The sequence below is a fragment of the Salvia splendens genome, chromosome 21 (genome assembly GCF_004379255.2).
Source record: "Salvia splendens isolate huo1 chromosome 21, SspV2, whole genome shotgun sequence".
NCBI classification, from domain to species: domain Eukaryota; kingdom Viridiplantae; phylum Streptophyta; class Magnoliopsida; order Lamiales; family Lamiaceae; genus Salvia; species Salvia splendens.
The window spans coordinates 9,123,790-9,150,185 of NC_056052.1; the positions used below are offsets into that span (position 1 = coordinate 9,123,790).

General features: G+C 39.3%; 1 pseudogene; it reads left to right on the forward strand.

The window, feature by feature from the left end:
• Window positions 1–4,346: 4,346 nt before the first annotated feature.
• LOC121784178 overlaps window positions 4,347–26,396 on the forward strand; it is a 31,799-nt pseudogene continuing 9,749 nt past the window's right edge.

Sequence of the window (26,396 nt, forward strand, 5' to 3'; positions counted from 1 at the left end):
GGGATTGGTTTTGAATGGCTGTTAGAGATCGAGGATACTTTCGTGCCTACGGATCTGGCTAAAGAGTTCTTCACATCCTTCCGGTTTACCGGAAGTACAAACTTGGAGGCCAAGAGCGTTTCCTTCCGGGTATTCGGGCAAAATCAGAAGATGACCCTAAATGAATTCTCTGTAAGGAAGGGGCTCTATACAGCGGCCCAGGTCGCCAGTGGAGAGTGGTTCGGGCGAGACATTGGCCTTCCTCACAGGAGGCCGGATTTCAATCAGCAAGCCGTCTGGCAGGCTCTGTGCAACGGACGAGCCCCCGAGTTCAAAACTTCTGAGTCTAGAGGGGAGCATATTGCTGACCCAGCCCTCCGCCTTGCCCAGGTCTACCTAGCCTGCAACCTCCTCGGCCAAACCAATACATAAGCGATCCTTACTTTGGCCGAGCTTTACTTTATGTGGAGCATGAAGGAGCAGAGGAGGGTGCACCTGGGCTACTGGATTGCCCAATCGATAAGTCAAATAGCAAATCACCCTGCTCGCCACCTTAACGTCTGCCACCTTCTCGGAGCCTACCTGAGAAGAAATTGGGTCCTGGAATTCCAAGAAGGTGTGGAGATCCCTAAGCGCTGCCCTAAACCAGAATTGTTTAACACTGACTTCATTGTAAGAATTCAGGTACTTGAGAGGCTACGCGACGGAAGACTCCGCTTCATTTCGAAAACCCGGAAAGAAAGGCAGGCAGTACAACAAGGAACTGGGCAAGACGAGGAAGAAGTGGCAAAGCGCGGGAGAAGAAGAATGACGATGGATCGATCGGCGAGCCCCGAAAGGCAGCCAATGCAGAGGTTGGAACTAACAAACGTTGCAGAACCAGAGGAGGCTGCACGCGCCACAAATGAATGGAGGCTCCGCATGGAGCAAATGCTGACGCAGCTAGTGGCAAATTCAGACGCCCAACTGGTCGCTCAATCCAGGGTTTTGCAGGCTATTCGCCAGCTGACCCTCGCTATGCAGACACCACTTCCCTCTACAAGTTCACCTCCACCTCGGCGCCCGTCATCCTCTAGGCCACCTCCAACATCTCCAAGTATCGCCCCCAGGAAGCCCTAAGTACAACCCCCCCAATCTCAGCTCATTTAAGTCCTAAAACAATTTTAGTTTTTATTTTGTTTTTGTTGGTATGTATAACTGTCATTCTACTCAGCATCACACTTAGACCTATTTTAGGTCTAAGTGTGAGAAGTATGCATGCCTATTTTCTCTTTGTTGTTTGCCTGCCTATGGACTTAGCATGTTTTGATTGTTGGCACTATCTCACACTTAGCCCAGTGTCAGGTCTAAGTGTGAGAAGTTTCCCTTGTTTGTTGTTATGTTGTTGCCTGTGCCTAACCCTTTTTTCCACTGCATCCAGTCCCTCGAGGACGAGTTCATATGCAATGGGGGGGGCGGGTTAGTTACAGTAGAATCATACATGCCCAAAATTTTTCAAAAATTAAAATTTTTTAGTTAAGTAATAAATAGGCAATATGCATGAAATTGGATAAATGGAAGATTTGATTACTTTTTGGAAGAGTTAGGAAAAGGAGTCAATATGCTTACATGTAAAAACTTGATTGCAAAAACTTGATCAGTTTGAACGACGCAAGTATGATGGAAACGCTCAATTTTTAAACCAACTGTGAAGCCTCTCTATATGTGAGTTATAAGCCAAAAGTAGAACACTTTCTACTATGTTACACAGAAAAAGATTTTACGAGAGGCTGACTTTTAGTATTGAGATGAAAATTGCACAAGTAGCAATGACTAAAGGCATTAGGACTGAGCCAGTTGAGCCGTTTCTTCCTTCGTTCCACGAACCCACCTCATTAATCAAGGCACCCCTTAGTTAACCACGTTGTGCCCAAACACTTCTACCCGTCCTTTGAAGCCTTAAAACCAAATTCTAGTTTCATATCACAAGGGAAAAGGGTCAAGGAAATGAAGTTTTTCAAGGGAAACAGAAGGGGATAGCAACAAAATAGTCAAAACAAAAGGGTAATCGGGTTGATCAAGTCAGAAAGTCAAGTAAAAAAAAAACATTGAGAAAGTTTGGGAAAAAGAAGGGGCAGGAAAAGGTTGTAACCTGACCCTGAAAATCGAAAGACGAAAGTTGAAAAGGCTAAAGGTCAAAAAATTGACCAAGTAAAGTATCCAGTAGGAAAATAACTATCCCATCTTGACCCAGCTAGTTCAGTCAAATCCTTGGTCTTTGACTCATGTGATTCCTTTTACAGTTTAAACTTTTATTTTTAAACTTAGAACCCCTAGGACCCTACCCTAATACGTTACTACCCCTTAAGCCCCGTTACGACTAAAACAAAGACCTTAAGGAACTATCTTGTGCAGTCCGATTCGAAGTATTAAATTTGTGGCAATACCGAGTGAACAGTCCTAACATCTCTGGTGAGAAGTGAGTGACTGAGTGAATCCAACAGTGGTTTGAAATTGAGCAATCTTGACGAGCTGACACCTTGACCAAGCCAACGCGAAAGAGAAGAAACATAAGCTACTGGCAAATGGATTGACTTCGACCTCGGGTATGATTATTGGAAATTTATTCGATCTAATGCATATATATGTTTTTGTTTTGAGTTTTGTTTTTCTTTTCGACTTTTACCTTTTTGAAATAAGCAAACCATGCCTGAAATTTGCCTTATCTTTTCTTTTCTTTTTTTTAATACTTGAGGACAAGTATGTTTTAAGTGTGAGCAGTTTGATAAGGCCTATTTCATGCATTGGTTTATGGGAAAAATGTATACTACTTGATCGGTTTACCGCGTAAAATGAGTGTTAATTGTGCAGAAATGCCGCTTGACCAAGGCAACAAGGCCAAACTGATCAAGCAAGTACAATCGGCGAAAAAGGCCAAAAATCAGGGGAGTTGAGCAAGGGGAGAACTCAAGCAGTTAGGCGGGGACCATTGGCAGCCAGAAGAAGGACATATGAGAATGAGCTGGATGTGGCGCACCATTCTGTTATCAAGGACAACGTTCTAGAAGGGGACACGTGCTGGAATATGAGACGCAAGGACGAAGCTGAGTCACGAAGTTGTTACTAAAAAGCGTCATCATTCTAGAAGAATAGCACGTAGCAATCAATGAGTCGTTCATTCTCCGCATGAGCGAATATTCCCTGTCAAGATCGTTATCCAGCTGGGAGTCAAAGACGAGCCTATAAATAGAGGACATGCCACCACAAGAAAATGATCCGCTCCTTTACTTTCTGTCTAGTTTAGCTTAGTTATCTAGCTTAGTTTAGTTTAGCTCTCTAGTTTAGTTCAGTTCTCTAGCTTAGTCAAAATGTCTAGATAGCCTAGTTAGAAGGGCGACCGAAGGGAGCGCTGCAGAATACTTGTTTTCTGTTAGCATAATCTTAAGTCTCCTGCCGAGATTCTTCTCGGTTTTTACCGCTTTCTTAGTTTTCGAAGTGTTAGTTTAGTTTAATTTTCAGTAGTTAGCTTAGTTTAAATTTCAAGCTTTGCTGAAATCTCCAAGTTTTAGTTTAATTGAAGTGCTTTCGTTTTCATCCTCGCATTTACTATTTCGTTTCGTCTGCAACTCACTTGATCAAGTAGTTAAATTTACCTTGTGCAAGTTAAATAGTTTAAATTCTGCCTAGAGTAAAATTAGTAGTTAAAACTCCCAAGTTAAAGCGTGGCAGCAGCCAAAACCCCCTGTTCACTACTCACACACTCGACACACCAACTTCTCTGTGGGATCGACCCCGAACTTGCCGCTTTACTGTTAAAGTTGTGCGAAATTGGGAGTTAGAAATTACTTTGGCAAGGAGGAAAGAGCGAGAACTAGAGTGCACTGATTAAGTGGCAACGACATTTGCTTGCTGAATCAATCGGTTCGGTTATCATTCCATATAACTTGATCCGCATTCTACCCGTGTTTTCGACCCTTTTCAAGACCTTCCAGTCGCGGCGTCGGATGAGGGTTTGGGATTTGGGGGTATGTTTTGATTGTTTAATTTATTGTTGGAAAAATGCATTTTGTATATATTCATCAACAAATAAAGAAAATGATTTTATTTTCTTAACATACTTTTTGTGTAAAAAAAGTATGTTGAGAAAATAAAATCATTTTTCATATTTGTTGATGAATACATACGAAATACATTTTTTCCAACAATAAATTAAACAATCAAAACATACCCCCAAATCCAAAACCCTCATCCGCCGCCGCGACCGCGACCGCGACCGCAACCCCTCCGCTCTGGCGACTGCAGCCACCATCACAAATCTGGTCGACCAAATCAAAGCTCATAATATACTGAAACAAGTTTTAGCTCTCAAACCAGTGAGCATCTTATCGATGAAAATGTACGTATAGAGAGTTTCTACACATTTCCGCTTTTTACAGAGTGAGAATTAACATATGAAGAGTTACCTTTTTCTCTACTTTATTTCAGAATTGAGGCTAGTGCCGGCGCTCTCACTAATTTTGAATTGCTTGATCTCTTTAGATCAAGAGGGGCTGGAAAGTATGCCTCACGAGCTATTGCAACCGTATCTCAATCTGAGTTCAAGGTTGGGGATTCCTATTTATGATCATCAACTTATGTTACCACTTCTTTATTGCATCTCTCATATCTTTTGTTTTACGTTTAGGTTTTTGATTATTTAGAGGGGATTGTTGCTTGCAATCAAAGAAGGGAAATTATCGATAACTTTGTTGCCGAGTGTCAAAAATTTGACCTTGCAAGGCAGTGATTCTTAATATTGTGAATATAAGACCAAGAAATTAACCTGAGATTTTCCCGGTAATCTCTATCATTTCTTGTTATTGAGTTCCTTATGTTTTGTTGTGTTGTTGAATTGTTATTCCTACATTGTTTTTCAATAAAGAGCCATCCACATCATTATATTTATCAATGTTGTAGGTCAACTTATGTTCAGTTTTCCTATCCAAGTTATACTGAAAATTGGCTGATCAGGGTGACCCTTTGTTCAAATACTAGGTGAAGATGTTATTCTGAATGAGTTTAAGATGATTTGGTATCGTGTCTGTTTGTTGTTGTTTAGGTTGCTCTGTTTTCAATACATACAGTTTAGTGCTGTTGCGAATTTTGCATTTATCTCAGTTTAATTTTGAGGGAAATCAGTGGTTTGGAAATTTGTTTCTGATGCCTTACACTTGAACTTTAGATTCACATTGGCTAGCTAAACCAATTATTATTTATGATCTCATTTGCTTTTTCACCTAGAGTCTGGAGTATTTTATTTCAGATAACGTACTGGAATCAGTTTAGGACGATCTGTATCTTGTCCATTTGTTGTTGTTTAGGTTACTCTGTTTTCAATGCATGCAGTTACACCACCATGGCAAATTTTACATATACCTCAGTTTAATTTTGAGGAACATCAGGGGTTTGGTGATTGGATGTTCACACTTCACACTTAAACCTTAGATTAACATTGGCTAGCTCCACCGAATTAATCCCTCCGTCCGCCAATTAAAGACACATTTTGACTCGGTGCGGGTTTTAAGAAATTGTTTGACTTTATAAAGAAAATGAGTAAAAAAGTTAGTGGAATGTGAGTCTCATTTATATATTTTTATTTTATAGTAGAATGAGAGTGGAATTAGTAAGTGGAGTATAAGGTTACTAAAAGTGGAAAAAAGGTAAATGTGTCTTTAAATAGCGGACACCCCAAAATGGCAAAACGTGTTAGGTTTTGGCAGACGGAGGGGATATTATTTATGATTTCATGTGCTTTGTTGCCTGGATTCTCGAGTATTTCATTTATGATCATTACCTAGAATTATTACGCTAAGAAAGGGGTATTGCTAAATAAAAGATGTCGACTTTTGTAAAAAGGAGTTATACTCAGCTGTGTGCATACAATGTAATGTTCACTAATAAGCAGTCTAATGAAATTTACGGGGGGGAGGGGGGAGGGCGCTCTTGAAACTGAATCAGCTTAGCAGATCTGATTCAAATGTTAGGATAACTTGTAGATTCAAATACCAAATGGTAAGCTGGTGAACTGTTAAGTTCTTTTCAGTATTTGTATTCCTGATCACATGATAGTGATGTGTTTAGGTTAAATTTTGAGCCATCAGTATGTCTATATCAGGATTCAGATTCATATAGTAATTCTCAATAGAAATGAGGAAATGTTAACGAAAAACATTCAAATTGGGTTGTCCATATTTTTTTCTAAACATCTAGAAAACTTTCACAACAATAATGTGGGATTGGGACATCCTGTGGTAATTTTATGAGTTGTTTTCTTTTGGAATATAACAAGACAATGTCTGAATAATTCGTTCCATGATGTTGTTATCTTGGGCTCTTCTTTAACAGACAGTCTTAGAAATCCAATATCGTACTTTCTGAGCGCTGTTAATGGTCTAGCAAATTCTTGCTTGTTAATTTTTGTTTTTTTCCCTTTCGCCAGCTCATCGAGGAATGCGAGTCACGTATGGAAGATAAGGCTGAAGAGCTTGTAGAGACCATCACTAGGATATTGCCACCTCATCCGTCTCAGGTGGATAAAGCAAACGAGGAAGCTACTGAGGGGGAAGAAGAAGAGACCGAGCCTGAACAGGCTGCTGAAGGGGATGGGTAGGGCAAGAAGAAGAAGAAGAGACTGAGCCTTAACCATACTATATAGTATACTTCTTTTACAACCTCTGCTTAATTTCTTTAGAGCATTAGCCATGAATTCTAATTAGTATAAGAAAGAAGATGGTAGTGTGAAATATTGCACAGTGACATCAAATTAACAACTGAACTCTCAAGAGCCAATTACTACATCAATGTCAAGTTTTTTTTTTGTGCTTTTGCAAAGCTAGTGATTTCTCTTTTCTAGGTTTTGCACAATAATAATTATACTACAAAAAGAAAATATCTCAAATTTGTCCCACTCTTGCTACAAATTTGATTTCATTTTAGGATACTTTGGGTTTCGGGCTAGACAGACCAAATTGTGTTGATTAGGCCCGTAGGCGTAGCCCGAATGAAGCGCAATTAGTTGTATCTTGTTCTTGTTTCTTGCTTCTTTTTTAAGAAATCCATCTATCACCTCCTTTTGTCCCATAAAAGGTATCCTAAATTAATGCTACTCATAAATCTTATCACTACAATGACACCTCACAAAAATCGTGTAGCAAAAGAGAGTTAAAAAAGAAAAAGCGGAGAGGTTGCGGTCGCGGTCGCGGCGGCGGATGAGGGTTTGGACTTGGGGATATGTTTTGATTGTTTAATTTATTGTTGGAAGAAATGCATTTTGTATATATTCATCAACAAATATAAAAAATGATTTTATTTATTTAAAAAAAGTATGTTAAGAAAATAAAATCATTTTTTATATTTGTTGATGAATAAATACAAAATGCATTTTTTCCAACAATAAATTAAACAATCAAAACATACCCCCAAATCCAAAACCCTCATCCGCCGCTGCAACCGCTCCGCTCCGGCGACAGCAGCCACCATCACAAATCTGGTCGACCAAATCACAACTCATAATATACTGAAACAAGTTTTAGCTCTCAAAGCAGTGAGCATCCTATTGATGAAAATGTACGTATAGAGAGTTTCTTCACATTTCTGCTTTTTACAGAGTGAGAATTAACATATGAAGGAGTTACCTTTTTCTCTAATTTATTTAAGAATTGAGGCTAGCGCCGACGCTCTCACTAATTTTGAATTGCTTGATCTCTTGAGATCAAGAGGGGCTGGAAATTATGCCTCACGAGCTATTGCAACCGTATCTCAATCTGAGTTCAAGGTTGGGGATTCCTATTTATGATCATCAACTTATGTTACCATGTTACCACTTCTTTATTGCATCTCTCATATCTTTTGTTTTTCGTTTAGGTTTTTGATTATTTAGAGGGGATTGTTGCTTGGAATCAAACAAGGGAAATTGTCGATAACTTTGTTGCTGAGTGCCAAAAATTGTGAATATTGACTTCCTTATGTTTTGTTGTGTTGTTGAATTGTCATTCCTACATTGTTTTTCAATAAAGAGCCATCCATGTCATTATATTTATCAATGTTGTATGTCCACTTATGTTGAGTTTTCCTATCCAAGTTATACTGAAAATTGGTTGATCAGGGTAACACCCGTACTTTTAATGTACTAAAAAAAATGTCGTGAACTAGTTAAAATAAAATTTTATGGTCATGCTATGCTTCTCGTTTTTTTTTATTTTTTGTGAAGAACAAGATAACGAAATTAAATAAGGTTCCGTGAATTTTTAATTATCGAAAGAAATCCGAGAATGCAAAGTATATAGATATTTGGGCTTCTCAATTAAAGTAGAGTCCATATGATTTTATAAAAAAAATGGATTTGGGCCATGGTAAATAGAAAAGTGCTATGACAATAAATGAAGTTGGGCTTGAATGATTTACAACAAAATAAACTATTTTGAGCCCAATACATTTCCAAAAATATGGGAGCAAGCCCAAAAATCTTCTTTTCTTCTTCAAGTGGAGACCCTCCAATTTCCAACTTCTCCACCGTCCATCTTCCACCATTAATCCTACTAACCAAAGGTCACACATTACTCCTTCATGTAACCTCTTCCCTAACTCTTCACAACGCACATTAAAACTTCAAACAAAAAAAAATCTAGAGTGAGAGCCGAAAGAGAAGGAAGTAGGATTTGCCACCATTCTTGCTCCTCCATCACCAAGTTCAAACCATTCTTGAGGTATAATCTATTTCCAATCCCAAAGCATGAAATTTTAGTAGCTAATTCATACATTTTATCTCATACATCTACCTCTCACAAAGTAATTCAAACAATTCAACAATTTAAAACCAATCGAACCTCGCCGCAGTTAGTCGAAAATGCGAAAGAACTTAACTTTGTAATAAGAACGTACCTTGCGGGATGTTTCAGGGTGGTTCCGGGCATGATCGGAGTATTTTCGGGGGAGGGGATGCGCCGGCAAAAGCGGCTGGCGAACGGCGGAGTCGCCGCCGGACCCTACGACGGCGGCGCTGGAGGAGGCCGGCGATAGCAGCAGCGGCGACAGAGCAGCCTTGGCGGCGAGCTGACGAATCGGCGACAGCAGCGGCAGTCTCCCACTGCCGAGGAGCAGCAGCAGTGACGACGCTCCGGGCCGTCCGACCATCATCGACGAGGCAACGAGAGAGAGAGACGACGGGATTGAGAGGGAGTGCTTGTCTCCTTTTCTTCCGTCGACGGAAATTGCATCGGGTGGTAGAGAAGAGCAGGAAGAAAAGAGGAAGAAGAAAAGGGGGAAGAGAGAGAGAGTGAGGCGTGGAGATTGGGGGAGAAAAAGGATTTGGACCTCTTTTGATTTAAAAGATTTGGGCCTCACAAATTAAAAATTGGATGTTTTGTTTGGTCCTTTTTTTGGGCTTTAAATTTTAATTGGAGGGATAAGGTGGGCTAAATAAATAAAACTGTGGGCCGTCAATTAAATTAAATCGTGGGAAATTATTTAATTAATTACCGGATAATCCGAGGGAATAATAATTTAACTTAGGTTCGAGATAAATATAATTTCGACGAGAAATAGTTGCGGTAAATTAAATCTGCGCTTAATTAATTTTTTTGGGAATTTTTTCGACGTCGTGGAAAAATGCGAGGAGCAAACGGAAGAAAGAATGGGCGTAAGCGGCCGACTGGCGTCGCACGCGACGCCTTCGACGGCCGCCGAATAATAAAAAATGCACGAAAAACTGAAAAAAAGAATTAAAAGATTTTAATTAGAGTGCATGCATTCTAAATATCTTCGTTACCGAGATTTGATGGGTACTTTATGTATTTTCCGAAAAGGTGGTTCGCACGGCCGCTGAAGTCGGAACGAGAAACTACTTAATGAAAACTCTAAGATTTTGAGGTGAGCTTTATTACTTAAACTATTTTATTTGAAATGATATGTTTATGGTGAAATAAGGGTGGTTTTAAATATTATGTTATGCCGTACTTTATGTTTTGAATTGCCTATCTGATTGTCTACTAGAATAATGTTCTACTAGACTTTGATGGTTAGCGAATTCGGGTCTAACTAGGGTCTAAGCCATACTTAGGCTAGTGCACTGATGGGGATCGTGAGCCGTCCCTTAGGTCGGCGGTCCAGTGATCGAGTTTGTGGCCACATTCTCGTTTCACATGATGGTTAAGATATGGTACATGATGGGGGATGACGATGATGTTTGCCTGCGCAGGCACTATTTTATTTAATGAATGATTTAGTGTTTCTTGGCCTTTTAAAGTAAAACTCGAGTTTTACTCAAGGATGGCTTGACATAACTAAATCGATAAATGTATTTCGGGCATGAGTTCACTGAGTGCATCAAGTACTCAGCCCCTGCATATGTTTTCCCTATGTGCAGGTTGAGCATGGATGGGAGGCGGAGGATGTTGAGCATTGGGCCAAGATCATGTTCAATAAACGTTTCGGTTGCTATTGTGTCTCCATACATAGTAGTAGCCAACTCTCAATTGCTTCCGCTACTCCAAAGTTTTACGAACTTCAATGTTTTTTTTATCTCGTCGAACTATTTCCATTCGCACTCTGTTGCTTCGTGATTTTAGATTTTGAATTGATAATGAAATTTCGTCTTTTGATCTACATGGCGTACTCTTTTGATTGGTTTTCCCCAGTAACACCCCTTACTCGGTTAGTTTTAACCAAATAAGTGACGTTACTTTTGGTACGATCGATAAACAAAACCTGCCTATTTTTTTTTCCATTTTGCAAACACTCAACATACAACACTATCATTAAAGAACCTAAACCTGATAACACAACTATTTACTACTATACATGGCAAAATAACATTAACCTGTTTCGATAGATATATATACAACTCCACTAGCAAAAAGAAGGTTATAACCTTACAATTGTAACCCAACTATTTACAACAAAAGAAACCTAAGCATGCCACGTGTAAACTCCGACTGTACCAGCAAAAAGGGAGGTGGTGACTTGACACGTGCTGCTGCCAACTAGCGAGTTCACTCGCTTCTATACTCTGCAAGAGGGAGAAGAAAGGGGGGTGAGCTTCGAAAAGCTCGTAGTGTAATCGCATTCCAGAATAAAACCTCTAAAACTTCAATTTATATTACTATCACACGTAAACACTTTATTACCTGGAATGTCGTACAACACAAATTCAATTTATATTGGCATCAATATACAAGTTCAAAACAATGTCACCCAGTATAAACATTCATAACAGTTTGAATCATTTAAAGGAATCACATATATCGTTTACAAACAGTACAACATCACAATCATATTAATCCTGTAATACTTTCAACAATAACTATCTATCACCTATCAATCAGAACTATATAACACGATACAACATAACTTTACCTGAGGAAAACACAACTGTTTAAAGAATTTAAAGCACAACCATATTATTTCAAAAATAGAGAGTCACATTCAGCCCCCAAGTTTTGCTTAGTGATGGACACGGGTACACGGACACTATCTGTAGCCTTATGAGGGCGTCTATCATGTAAGTCCGTATCGGACACTGTAATATTCCATATGGCCTATGCAAGGCAACTGTCATAGATTACCCATATAAGGTACATTTCAACTATCGATATATCATATAGACCCTCGCTTCGGTTATCCAGAAGACGAGTGATCAACATGTGTGCAGTACTGCTGTCCTATGGCATGCCAACTATACCCTGTGGTTCACTCAAGCAATGGGACATAACGCAACTATTGCACATCAACTTTCACATTATTCAACACATATAGCTATTTACATCACTTTGAAGTATACAAAATCCACACAATCATTTTTAAATTCTATGGCAAGCATACGAATCACACAAACAAGTAGTAATATTTATTGAAGTTAAGGGAATTAAATTCTAGAACACGCGTACACTACTTGTACACGTAAAAAAAACGATATTACTCGCTTAGTCAACCATGGAGGTGCCATTTTCCCTTATCGCTTGTGCTTGCACTGGGTTCACCTAATTTTCAAACAATCACATATGCAAATTATAAATAAACACTTAAAGCACAAGTATGGAAGCCAAAATATCACATCTATCTATCTCCCTTTTAGCATAAAAACCTTTTTTCTTAACTTTTAAAGCTTTAGAAAAATATTGACTGCATTACATCAACTTCATATAATAAACTGACTTAGCTCGGAGATAACTAGGGGTCGAACCCTACACCAAAATAAACCTCTAGGTGTCTATTTTAATTAAAAAAAAGGTTTTCCTCAAAATTCCAAGGGATTAGGGAGTTATGAACGTTTTACTACAGCCTGCCAATTTGTGACAGATTCTGGCGACGGTTTAGCATGAATTTTTAAAAATAGCAAGCGTTGACGAAACGATCTGAAATTTTGCAGACATCATCCCAAGACCTGATAGTATGCATAAACATATTTAGAACATAACTTCCAGCATGTTAAGGTGGCCGAAACTGACCAGTACAGCTGCATCAGAACAGCCTACTTACAAGCTATTTTCTATTTGTGTGTCATTGGGTAATTTCTCCAAACACTTCATGTTCAATACCAAGATTACATGGTTTTAGTCCAATTATGATTCATCTCCAACAAAAGCAATCCCAAAAACAGATTTTTCCTATCACTTTCATGCTTAAATATCATCATACTTCCAATTGCATAATTCAATAGCCAAATTACACCAAAACATCAAAACAACAAAATCCCCAATTCTATAAACCCTAATTTTCGACCAAACAAAAAGAATCACATCAAATTAACATTACTACTATACTTAGAAACATGAATGAGGAGGTTATGGAGGAATCTAACCTCTAATTTCAACTATTTTCCAAAGATAAGTGGAGGTGGGTTTGCAACCTAAGCTCCAAAATTGAGAGGAAAACGGGGGAATTGATAGCTTGAATTGATGAAGTGTGTTACTTGTTGCACTAAGAGCGGCCGGAGGAGGCACGGTGGCTAATCGGAGAGAGTGGATGGCTGTCAAAAATCTTCACAGAGAGGGAGAGAGAGCACGAAAGAGAGAGGAGAAAGATGAGGATGGGTATTATTTTTCTATTTTCTTGTCCTTATTTTTCCTTCCTAATTTTTCCAAAAGACACGTTTTTCCCTACTTACTCATCAACATCCCTTTATTCTTTTTCTTTATCTCATTCTTTTTCTTAATTTCCAAACTTCCTATAATTATCTATTCTATTCCTAACAAAAACATAAACATATAAAACCACTAACTAAACTATAAATCCTAATCTCTAATTTCTAATTCCTCTAAGATTGGGATATTACATCCCCCTTCTTCCCCGCTTCTTAATTCCCCCATTAGTCGTGACCCACCGTGCTTTCTATCCTTAGGAAGTGCGGTCGTGACAGAATGGTATCAGAGCAATTTTTCTTTCCGCTTTGGACCGAGAGTCTTTTATTCAATCTAGTCTAGACTCGTTTCGCTAGACTAAAAAAATATTCATTGAAGGCTCAACATTCCGTCTCGCCGCGCTCAACAAAAGAGAAGGTAAAATGTTTTGAGATGAGAAATGTTTATGCATTGATGTTGGATGTGATAATGATTGATAATATTATGAGTTGTAGACCTTAAAGGCCTTGGATGCAGGCTAATTGTATATGTGTGGACTATTGTCTCTATTAAGGCAATATATTTATCGATAGAACGAATGAGGCATAGAAAAGAGCGAATTTCAAGGGGTGATGAGTAAAATTTTGGACAATTGTACTAACGTATGTGTTAAACAGAATGCCTCCCAGACGCGCAGCAGTTCATCACGAAAACGAGGCCAGCAATGAGACCCAAAGTAGTGTGGGACGCGAAGGACAACAACCACCACCACTACCACCGCAACCAGAACGAAATATTGAAAGGGAATTTCGAAAAGAATGCCCTCCGGTATTTGATGGAATGGGAGACCCGGCCAAGGCTGAAACTTGGATACGTGCCATAGAGCGCATATTTAAATTCTTAAGGTGCACCGATCAGGAGCGCCTATCTTGCGTGATCTACCAGCTCATTGGGTCAGCAGAATATTGGTGGGAGACCAAGCAGCGAACGATGTCGCGTGAACAACTGGACGCCCTAACTTGGGATAACTTCAAGGAAGAATTATGTGATAAATACATTCTGAGGAGTTACCGTAAAGCTAAAGAGGCCGAATTTTATAATCTGAAGTAAGGGCGGATGACAGTGACTGAATATGACCTCGCCCTATGCGATATGTCTCGTTATGCACCAGAACAAGTGAATACCGATGAGAAAATGGCGGAGAAATTTTATGCTAGTCTGAGGCATGAAATAAGAATGGCTTTGGGATGCCGTGGAAGGCTCTCGTATGCCGAATCGATGTCTCGTGCTTTGGATGTGGAGGAAGCTATGCCACGAGAAAGGACAGCAACGCCTACTACTCCAACACCACCTACACCACAACAAAATTTCTGTGAGAAGAGAAGGTGGGATGGAAACCGAGAATCCTTTGACAACAAAAGGTTCCAAGGTACCCCAAACTCTGCACGGGGCAAGGGAAAACAAGCTACTCCCTACCAAGGTGGAGAGTACAGTCAGAGAGGGCCTCCCTGCGCCAAGTGCCAAAGGAATCATTTGGGTGAATGCAGAATTGGGACTAATGTGCGCTACAAATGTGGTGGAGTTGGACACTTTGCCAAAGAGTGCCCAAGCAACAACAATGCTGGTTATGAGGAGGCTACATGAGGACTCGAGGATAAAAGGAAAGAGAAGTACCCCGAGTTGTTTGTTAGAGATGAGCAAATTTCGGGACGAAATTTCTGTAAGGTGGGTAGAATGTAACACCCGTACTTTTAATGTACCAAAAAAATGTCGTGAACTAGTTAAAATAAAATTTTATCGTCATGCTATGCTTCTCGTTTTTTTTTTTATTTTTTGTGAAGAACAAGATAACGAAATTAAATAAGGTTCCGTGAATTTTTAATTATCGAAAGTATATAGATATTTGGGCTTCTCAATTAAAGTAGAGTCCAAATGATTATATAAAAAAATGGCTTTGGGCCATGGTAAATAGAAAAGTGCTATGACAATAAATGAAGTTGGGCTTGAATGATTTAAAACAAAATAAACTATTTTGAGCCCAATACATTTCCAAAAATATGGGAGCAAGCCCAAAAATCTTCTTTTCTTCTTCTTCTTCTTCTCCCTCATGGTCGAGTGGAGACCCTCCAATTTCCAACTTCTCCACCCTCCCTCTTCCACCATTAATCCTACAAACCAAAGGTCACACAATACTCCTTCATGTAACCTCTTCCCTAACTCTTCACAATGCACATTACAACTTCAAACAAAAAAAATCTAAAGTGAGAGCCGAAAGAGAAGGAAGTAGGATTTGCCACCATTCTTGCTCCTCCATCACCAAGTTCAAACCATTCTTGAGGTATAATCTCTTTCCAATTCCAAATCATGAAATTTTAGTAGCTAATTCATACATTTTATCTCATACATCCACCTCTCAAAAAGTAATTCAAACAATTCAACAATTTAAAACCAATCGAACCTCGCCACAGTTAATCAAAAACGCGAAAGAACATACCTTGCGGGACGTTTCGGGGTGGTTCCGAGCTTGATCGGAGTATTTTCAGGGGAGGGAAGGCGCAGGCAGAAGCAGCTGGCGGACGGCGGAGTCGCCGCCGTACCCTACGGAGGCGGCGCTGGCGGAGCTGGAGGAGGCCGGCGATAGCAGCAGTGGCGACAGAGCAGCCTCGGCGGCAAGCTGACGAATCGACGACGGCAGCGGCAGTCTTCCACCAACGAGGAGCAGCAGCAGTGACGACGCTCCGACCACCGGCGACGAGGCAACGAGAGAGTGAGACGACGGGATTGAGAGGGAGCGTCGATCTCCTTTTCTTCCGTCGACGGAAATTGCATCGGGTGGTAGAGAATAGGAGGAAGAAAAGAGGAAGAAGAAAAGGGGGGAAGAGAGAGAGAGTGAGGAGTGGAGATTAAGGGAGAAAAAGGATTTGGGCCTCTTATGTTTTAAAAGATTTGGGCCTCACAAATAAAAAATTGGATGTTTTGTTTGGTCCTTTTTTTTGGGCTTTAAATTTTAATTGGAGGGATAAGGTGGGCTAAGTAAATAAAATTTTGGGCCGTCAATTAAATTAAATCGCGGGAAATTATTTAATTAATTACCGGATAATCCGAGGGATGAATAATTTAACTTAGGTTCGAGATAAATATAATTTCGAAGAGAAATAGTTGCGGTAAATTAAATCTGTGCTTAATTAAATTTTTTGGGAATTTTTTTCGACGTCTTGAAAAAATGCGAGGAGCCAACGGAGGAAAGAATGGGCGTAAGCGGCCGACCGGCGTCGCACGCGACGCCTTGGGCGGCCGCCGAATAATCGAAAATGCACGAAAAACCGAGAAAACGAATTAAAAGATTATAATTAGAGTGCATGCATTCTAAATATCTTCGTTACCGAGATTTGATGGTACTTTATGTATTTTCTGAAAAGGTGGTTCGCACGGCCGCTAAAGTCGGAACGAGAAGCTAATTAAAGAAAACTCTAAGCTTTTGAGGTGGGCTTTATTACTTAAACTCTTTTATTTGAAATGATATGTTTATGGTGAAATAAGGGTGGTTTTAAATATTATGTTATGCCGTACTTTATGTTTTGAATTATCTATCTGATTGTCTACTAGAATAATATTCTACTAGACTTTGATGGTTAACGAATTCGAGTCTAACTAGGGTCTAAGCCATACTTAGGCTAGTGCACTAATGGGGATCGTGAGCCGTCCCTTAGGTCGGCGGTCCAGTGATCGAGTTTGTGGCCACATTCTCGTTTCACATGATGGTTAAGATATGGTACATGATGGGGGATGACGATGATGTTTGCCTGCGCAGGCACTATTTTATTTAAGGAATGCAAAGTATATAGATATTTGGGTGAATGCAGAATTGGGACTAATGTGTGCTACAAATGTGGTGGAGTTGGACACTTTGCCAAAGAGTGCCCAAGCAACAACAATGCTGGTTATGAGGAGGCTACATGAGGACTCGAGGATAAAAGGAAAGAGAAGTACCCCGAGTTGTTTGTTAGAGATGAGCAAATTTCGGGATGAAATTTCTGTAAGGTGGGTAGAATGTAACACCCGTACTTTTAATGTACCAAAAAAATGTCGTGAACTAGTTAAAATAAAATTTTATCGTCATGCTATGCTTCTCGTTTTTTTTTATTTTTTGTGAAGAACAAGTTAACGAAATTAAATAAGGTTCCGTGAATTTTTAATTATCGAAAGAGATCCCAGAATGCAAAGTATATAGATATTTGGGCTTCTCAATTAAAGTAGAGTCCAAATGATTATATAAAAAAATGGCTTTGGGCAATGGTAAATAGAAAAGTGCTATGACAATAAATGAAGTTGGGCTTGAATGATTTAAAACAAAATAAACTATTTTGAGCCCAATACATTTCCAAAAATATGGGAGCAAGCCCAAAAATCTTCTTTTCTTCTTCTTCTTCTCCCTCATGGTCGACGGTTTCTTCAAGTGGAGACCCTCTAATTTCCAACTTCTCCACCCTCCCTCTTCCACCATTAATCCTACAAACCAAAGGTCACACAATACTCCTTCATGTAACCTCTTCCCTAACTCTTCACAATGCACATTACAACTTCAAACAAAAAAAATCTAAAGTGAGAGCCGAAAGAGAAGGAAGTAGGATTTGCCACCATTCTTGCTCGTCCATCACCAAGTTCAAACCATTCTTGAGGTATAATCTCTTTCCAATCCCAAATCATGAAATTTTAGTAGCTAATTCATACATTTTATCTCATACATCCACCTCTCAAAAAGTAATTCAAACAATTCAACAATTTAAAACCAATCGAACCTCGCCACTGTTAATCAAAAACGCGAAAGAACATACCTTGCGGGACGTTTCGGGGTGGTTCCGGGCTTGATCGGAGTATTTTCAGGGGAGGGAAGGCGCAGGCAGAAGCAGCTGGCGGACGGCGGAGTCGCCGCCGTACCCTACGGCGGCGGCGCTGGCGGAGCTGGAGGAGGCCGGCGATAGCAGCAGTGGCGACAGAGCAGCCTCGGCGGCAAGTTGACGAATCGACGATGGCAGCGACAGTCTTCCACCAACGAGGAGCAGCAGCAGTGACGACGCTCCGACCACCGGCGACGAGGCAACGAGAGAGAGAGACGACGGGATTGAGAGGGAGCGTCGATCTCCTTTTCTTCCGTCGACGGAAATTGCATCGGGTGGTAGAGAATAGGAGGAAGAAAAAAGGAAGAAGAAAAGGGGGGAAGAGAGAGAGAGTGAGGAGTGGAGATTGAGGGAGAAAAAGGATTTGGGCCTCTTATGTTTTAAAAGATTTGGGCCTCACAAATAAAAAATTGGATGTTTTGTTTGGTCCTTTTTTTTGGGCTTTAAATTTTAATTGGAGGGATAAGGTGGGCTAAGTAAATAAAACTTTGGGCCGTCAATTAAATTAAATCACGGGAAATTATTTAATTAATTACCGGATAATCCGAGGGATGAATAATTTAACTTAGGTTCGAGATAAATATAATTTCGAAGAGAAATAGTTGCGGTAAATTAAATCTGTGCTTAATTAAATTTTTTGGGAATTTTTTTCGACGTCTTGAAAAAATGCGAGGAGCCAACGGAGGAAAGAATGGGCGTAAGCGGACGACCGGCGTCGCACGCGACGCCTTGGGCGGCCGCCGAATAATCGAAAATGCACGAAAAACCGAGAAAACGAATTAAAAGATTATACTTAGAGTGCATGCATTCTAAATATCTTCGTTACCGAGATTTGATGGTACTTTATGTATTTTCTGAAAAGGTGGTTCGCACGGCCGCTAAAGTCGGAACGAGAAGCTAATTAAAGAAAACTCTAAGCTTTTGATGTGGGCTTTATTACTTAAACTCTTTTATTTGAAATGATATGTTTATGGTGAAATAAGGGTGGTTTTAAATATTATGTTATGCCGTACTTTATGTTTTGAATTATCTATCTGATTGTCTACTAGAATAATGTTCTACTAGACTTTGATGGTTAACGAATTCGGGTCTAACTAGGGTCTAAGCCTTACTTAGGCTAGTGCACTGATGGAGATCGTGAGTCGGTCCAGTGATCGAGTTTGTGGCAACATTCTTGTTTCACATGATGGTTCAGATATGGTACATGATGGGGGATGACGATGATGTTTGCCTGCGCAGGCACTATTTTATTTAAGGAATGATTTAGTATTTCTCGGCCTTTTAAAGTAAAACCCGAGTTTCACTCAAGGATGGCTTGACATAACTAAATTGATAAATGTATTTCGGGCATGAGTTCACTGAAGTGCATCAAATACTCAGCATCTGCATATGTTTTCCCTATGTGCAGGTTGAGCGTGGACGGGAGGCGGAGGATGTTTAGCATTGGGCCAAGATCATGTTCAATAACCGTTCTGGTTGCTATTGTGTCACCATACATAGTAGTAGCCAACTCTCAATTGCTTCCGCTACTCTAAAGTTTTACGAACTTCAATGTTTTTCTTTAACTCGTCGTACTATTTCCATTCGCACTCTGTTGCTTCGTACTCTTTTGATTGGTTTTCCCCCTTCTTCCCCACTTCTTAATTCCCCCAATTAGTCGTGACCCACCGTGCTTTCTATCCTTAGGAAGTGCGGCCGTGACAATCAGTGTGACCCTTGGTTCAAATACTAGGTGAAGATGTTATTCTGAATGAGTTTAAGATGATTTGGTATCGTGTCTGTTTGTTGTTGTTTAGGTTACTCTGTTTTCAATACATACAGTTTAGTGCTGTTGTGAATTTTACATCTATCTCAGTTTAATTTTGAGGGAAATCAGTGGTTTGGAAATTTGTTTCTGATGCCTTACACTTGAACTTTAGATTCACGTTGGCTAGCTAAACCAATTATTATTTATGATCTCATTTGCTTTGTCATCTGGAGTCTGAAGTATTTTATTTTAGATAAATTACTGGAATCAGTTTAGGACGATCTGGTATCTTGTCCATTTGTTGTTGTTTAGGTTACTCTGTTTTCAATGCATGCAATTACACCACCATGGCAAATTTTACATATACCTCAGTTTAATTTTGAGGAACATCAGGGGTTTGGTTATTGGATGTTCACACTTCACACTTAAACTTTAGCTTAACATTGAATAGCTCCACCGAATTAATCCCTCCGTCCGCCAATTAATGACACATTTTGACTCGGTGCGGGTTTTAAGAAATTGTTTAACTTTATAAAGAAATGAGTAAAAAAGTTAGTGAAATGTGAGTCTCATATTTATATATTTATTTTATAGTAGAATGAGAGTGGAATGAGTAAGTGGAGTATAAGGTTACTAAAAGTGGAAAAAAGGTAAATGTCTCTTTAAATGGCGGACACCCCAAAATGGCAAAACGTGTTAAGTTTTGGCAGACGGAGGGGATATTATTTATGATTTCATGTTCTTTGTTGCCTGGAGTCTCGAGTATTTCATTTATGATCATTACCTAGAATTATTACGCTAAGAAAGGGGTATTGCTAAATAAAAGATGTCAACTTTTGTAAAGTGGAGTTATACTCAGCTGTGTGCATACAATGTAATGTTCACTAATAAGCAGTCTAATGAAATTCAGGGGGCGCGCTCTTGAAACTGAATCGGCTTAGCATATCTGATTCAAATGTTAGGATAACTTATAGATTCAAATACCAAATGGTAAGCTGGTGAAATGTTAAGTTGTTTTCAGTATTTGTATTCCTGATCACAAAATAATGATGTGTCTAGGTTAAATTTTGAGCCATTCAGTAAGTCTATATCAGGATTCGGATTCATATAGTAATTCTCAATAGAAATGGAGGAAATGTAAACGAAAAACATTCAAGTTGGGTTGTCCATGTTTTTTTTCTAAACATCTAGAAAACTTTCACAACAATGATGTGGGATTGGGACATCCTGTGGTAATTTTATGAGTATGTTTCTTTTGGAATATAACAAGACAATGTTTGAATAATTCATTCCATGATGTTGTTATCTTAGGCTCTTCTTTAACAGATAGTCTTAGAAATCCAATATCGTACTTTCTGAGCGCTGTTAATGGTCTAACAGATTATTGCTTGTTCATTTTGTTCTTTACCTTTCGCCAGCTCATCGAGGAATGCGAGTCACGTATGGAAGATAAGGCTGAAGAGTTTGTAGAGACCATTACTAGGATATTGCCTCCTCATCCGTCTCAGGTGGATGAAGCAAACGAGGAAGCTGCTGAGGGGGAAGAAGAAGAGACCCAGCCTGAACAGGCTGCTGAACGGGATGGGGAAGGGCAAGAAGAAGAAGAAGAGACCGAGCCTTAACCATACTACATAGTATACTTCTTTTTCCACCTCTGCTTAATTTCTTTAGAGCATTAGCCATGAATTCTAGTTAGTATAAGAAGGAAGATGGTAGTGTGAAATTTTGCACAGTGACATCAAATTAAGAACTGAACTCTCAAGATCCAATTACTACATCAATGTCAAGTTATTTTTATGTGCTTTTGCAAAGCTAGAGATTTCTCTTTTCTAAGTTTTGCACAATAATAATTATACTACAAAAAGAAAATATCTCATATTTGTCCCACTCTTGCCACAAATTTGATTTCATTTTAGGATACTTTGGGTTTCGGGCTAGACGGACCAAATTGTGATGATTAGGCCCGTAGGCGTAGCCCAAATGAAGCGCAATTAGTTGTATCTTGTTCTTGTTTCTTTTTTAAGAAATCCATCTATCACCTCCTTTTGTCCCATAAAAGGTATCATGAATTAATGCTACTCATAAATCTTATCACTGCAATGACACATTACAAAAATCATGTAGCAAAAGAGAGTTAAAAAAGAAAAAGCGGAGGGGTTGCAGTCGCGGTCGCGGCGGCGGATGAGGGTTTTGGATTTGGGGGTATGTTTTGAATGTTTAATTTATTGTTGGAAAAAATGCATTTTGTATATATTCATCAACAAATATAAAAAATGATTTTATTTTCTTAACATACTCTTTGTGTAAAAAAAGTATGTTAAGAAAATAAAATTATTTTTTATATTTTTGATGAGTATATACAAAATGCTGTCACGACCGCCCAAACAAGGGGTACCACAACGCGGCGATCGTGACCGACATGCATGGACAACAATTTAAAAGAACACCTTAATTAAAAGATTTTAAGGTAATTTTTTTTTTGAAAAGACCTAAGGTAAAATACTTTTAAAAAGGGATAACGGAAAAACTAGACTTAAGAAAACACATCAATTAAATAACTAAAGTAAAGCAAGCATTAACTCAAATCCCGAAGAAAACCATTTTCAAAAGACAACGTAAACACACGTTTAAATCCTAACACCACCATACATGTTCCAAACACAAAACGAAAAGCTTAAGGTCTTAAGACATAATTTAAAGCATAGCAGCGGATAATTAAGGTTCAAGGAGAGTCAAGGATCACGCCTATGTATGACGACACAACGTATCCTAAGGTCTCTAGCCAGCTCAACATCCACCGCAACATCCCGCTCAACCTGCACATAAGAAAATAATATGCAGGGCTGAGTACTTGTTGTACTCAATGGGCTCATGCCGAAAACATTTATATAGTTATGTCATCCATACCAGTGATCTCGAGTTTTATACGTAGTAAAGAAAATATCACGAGAACACAAAAATGTTTCATAGACTGGCCAGTCAAATAGTCTCCCCACTTTTCACATCAATCCAACAATCACAATCACAGTGCGACGAAAGTGTGGCCACACTATTCGCCCACGAGACCGGCCGACTTGCAAGGACGGCTCACGATCCCACCAGTGTACACAGCCCGATAGGGTTTACGGCCCTACTCGGACCCGAATTCGTTTCACAATACAGCCATATAACCTAACGGAGTAAACTCATACGAACTAGGCATCAGGCACACAATCTCATAACAAAAACAGTCCTTGGCATGACATAACAGTTAAACCACCCTTGTATCTCAACATAATATTTTTCGGAAAAAAAAGAGGTTTGAAAAGAAAGCCCACCTCGTTCTCTTAGCAATTCACAACCCAACTTAGCAACTCTCGATCCTCGAGTTCACGAGTACACAACACCCTTGTCAATGACAACACAAGTCAGCCTCACACAACAACATATTACTATGCATGTTCTATCGTTTCTCTCTCATCGTTTTCCTCAATTTCCCAAACCCAACATACATCTCAAAGGTGTAAAACACACGTAACACATTTCAACATTTAAGCACATTCCTTGGACATACATGCATCATACAATACTTTTAAACTTGAAAAATAAGTGTCATTTAATCAAGGCAGAAAACTGGCAGAATTGCGCGACCGTGTTGTAAAAATCACTATAATTTCACCCGACCTCAAAACATGCTAAATTTTGGTCACGATACAGAGGACACATTCAAGTTCATCCATGAAAATTTTCATATCGAAATCACGTCATTTATTCAGTAATATCACATATTGAACTCTCTGGTCGGAACATACAATTCCTGACAGTATTGCGCAGTTCATTTAAAAAATTCACCATAAATTCATACGATGCCCAAAAAGGCTGAAAATTTAACACAACACAGAAGACAATTCAAATATTCATATAGTTTAAGAATCACATCGATCGGAGGTCATTTGGTCAGTAAAATAGAAAACGAAACATACATGGCGAGAACTCACGTTTCTGGCAGATTTGCGCAGTCAACTTCAAAGATTTATTAAAATTTCATTTTTCGATAAAACAGGCTGAAAATCACACGAGACACAGAAAACACCTTGAAGTTTACTCAGTAAAAGTTTCATAGCCAAATTCGTTCGTTTGATGGGTCGAATACAGATCATAAATCACTGGTTGTGCATCACAGATTTCTGGTTCAAGTTCGAAAATAGGGTTTTTAAAACATCCACAACAAAAACACCGATTCTTCATGCTCGAAAACACACATTCATGCTTACACGTTCCTCATACACATATTTGCATACAAACTCATATCATTCACAAATACTTCGATCCAACACACATGATTTCAATCAACAACGTAAAAATCAAACAAGTTCTTATGAACACACAATTTTCCTCCCGTTAAAACTTGCGATCTATCAAACCTACACTCTCTACATGCATGTAGGACTCAAAACACGGTTCGAAAATTCCATGTACACAATAAGGAATTTATTTGGTATTTTTTTGGAGAATATATTCATAACTTAGGAAGTAAAAATAATGAATATAAGGGAACAATTAAATTAAATCTCCAAGTAGGAAATAATAGGGGTGGGGGCCGAAAATTATTGGGTAATTGCACAAGGAAATTATTTAAATCCCCAATTAAATAGAATAGGATTTAAATTAGGTAATTTCTTTATAGGAAAAGGCTCCCATAAAATAGGTAACAAATAATTAAATTCCCACAAGGAAAATATGCATAGGGGGCGTGTGACATGGAAGAGAATAGAAGAAAAATATTCACATCCCCAATTAATTTGACATAGGAATTTAATTTGAATAAAAAAAGGATTCCACAAATTAGGAAACAAGTAAAATATCCTCCATATTTTATTGGAGGGGGCCGAAAATTTGGCTCAATTAGCCAAGAAAAAATCCCAACTCTCTATTTATTTTTGGATGAGGAAATAAAATATAACATGATTTAATTGGATTAAATTCAAAAGAAGGAGGTCAATAAAGCCAATTAAATCAAAAGGAAAAATAATCCAATCTCCTATTGGAGATTTTCGAAACTCCCAAGGAAAAGTGGGATGGAGTTCGAATTTCATGTAGTGTAATTTAGGGTCCATTGGTTTGGATTTAATTTGGATTATTGTCCCAAAATAATTAATTAAATCCACAAAGAGAAGTATTATTTCAATAATTTCGGAATGACCGGAAATATCAATTAATTGACTCGAGAAAGGATTAATGCATGATCCTATTAATCTTTTCCCCACATTGGAAAAACGATAAAATCTCAAGCTCATCATTCCACAATTATCACGACAATTTATTTCACGCAAAGCACTTAATCACATAAAATCAAACGTTTCAAAATTCCAAACTTCCAATAACATAATAAAAAGGTCACAAAAGTTTGGGATGTTACATCCTTCCCCTCTAAACAGAAATTTCGTCCTGAAATTTGATCGTTTCACACAAACAGCTCGGGAAACTTTTCTTGCATCTTATCTTCTAACTCCCACGTAGCTTCCTCGGGACCATGGTGCTTCCACAACACCTTCACGGACGCTATCGTCTTGTTTCGTAGCTCTTGTACCTTCCGATCTAGGATTGCTTCGGGCCTTTCCTCATAGCTCATGTCGGGGGTTAGGATCACTTCCTCTTAGTAAATCACATGTTTGGGGTCAAACACGTACTTGCGCAACTGCGACACGTGGAACACGTTGTGCACGTTCCCAAAGCTGGGAGGTAACGCAAAACGATACGCCACAGGACCTACTTCATCGATGATCTCGTACGGTCCTACAAAACGCGGTTTCAGCTTGCCTTTCACTCCAAACCTCACAACTCCTCTCGTCGGGGATACCTTCAAGAACACTTTGTCACCAACGTCGAATTTGATGTCCGTTCGACGCACGTCAGCATACGACTTCTGCCTATCTTGAGCTTCCTTGATCCTTGCGCGGATTTGATGCACAATTTCGGTCATCTCCTTTATAGCGTCGGGTCCTAACATCTTCCTCTCGCCAACTTCATCCCAATAAAGTGGGGATTGACACTTCCTGCCATACAAAGCTTCGTACGGAGCCATATCGATCGTCGCTTGATAGCTATTGTTGTAGGCGAATTCGACCAATGGTAGAACAGTTTCCCAACCTTCTCCTCGATCTAGGACAACGGCTCGCAACATATCCTCAAGCGTCTGAATCGTCCTCTCTGACTGTCCATCCGATTGCGGGTGATAAGCAGTGCTGAAGTTCAGTTGTGTGCCCAATTCGCGTTGCAAACTCATCCAAAACTTCGATGTGAACTTCGTATCGCGGTCGGACACGATGGTCTTTGGCACTCCATGCAATCGCACCACTTCATTCACGTAGAGCTTAGCTAACTTATCCGCGCCATAAGTAATCTTAATCGGTAAGAAGTGCGCGCTTTTAGTAAGTCGATCAATGATCACCCAAATCGCAGTGTTGCCCTTCTGTGACTTTGGCAATCCCGTCACGAAATCCATAGCTAGATGCTCCCACTTCCATTCGGGGATTTCAAGCGGTTGTAACTTCCCATATGGCCGTTGGTGTAGGGCCTTCACTTGTTGGCATGCTAGACATCGTTCCACATATGACGCTACGTCCCCTTTCATTCCATTCCACCAAAACCGTTGCTTCAAGTCCCGATACATCTTCGTGCTTCCGGGGTGTGCGGTGTTAGGCGTGTCGTGCGCTTCAC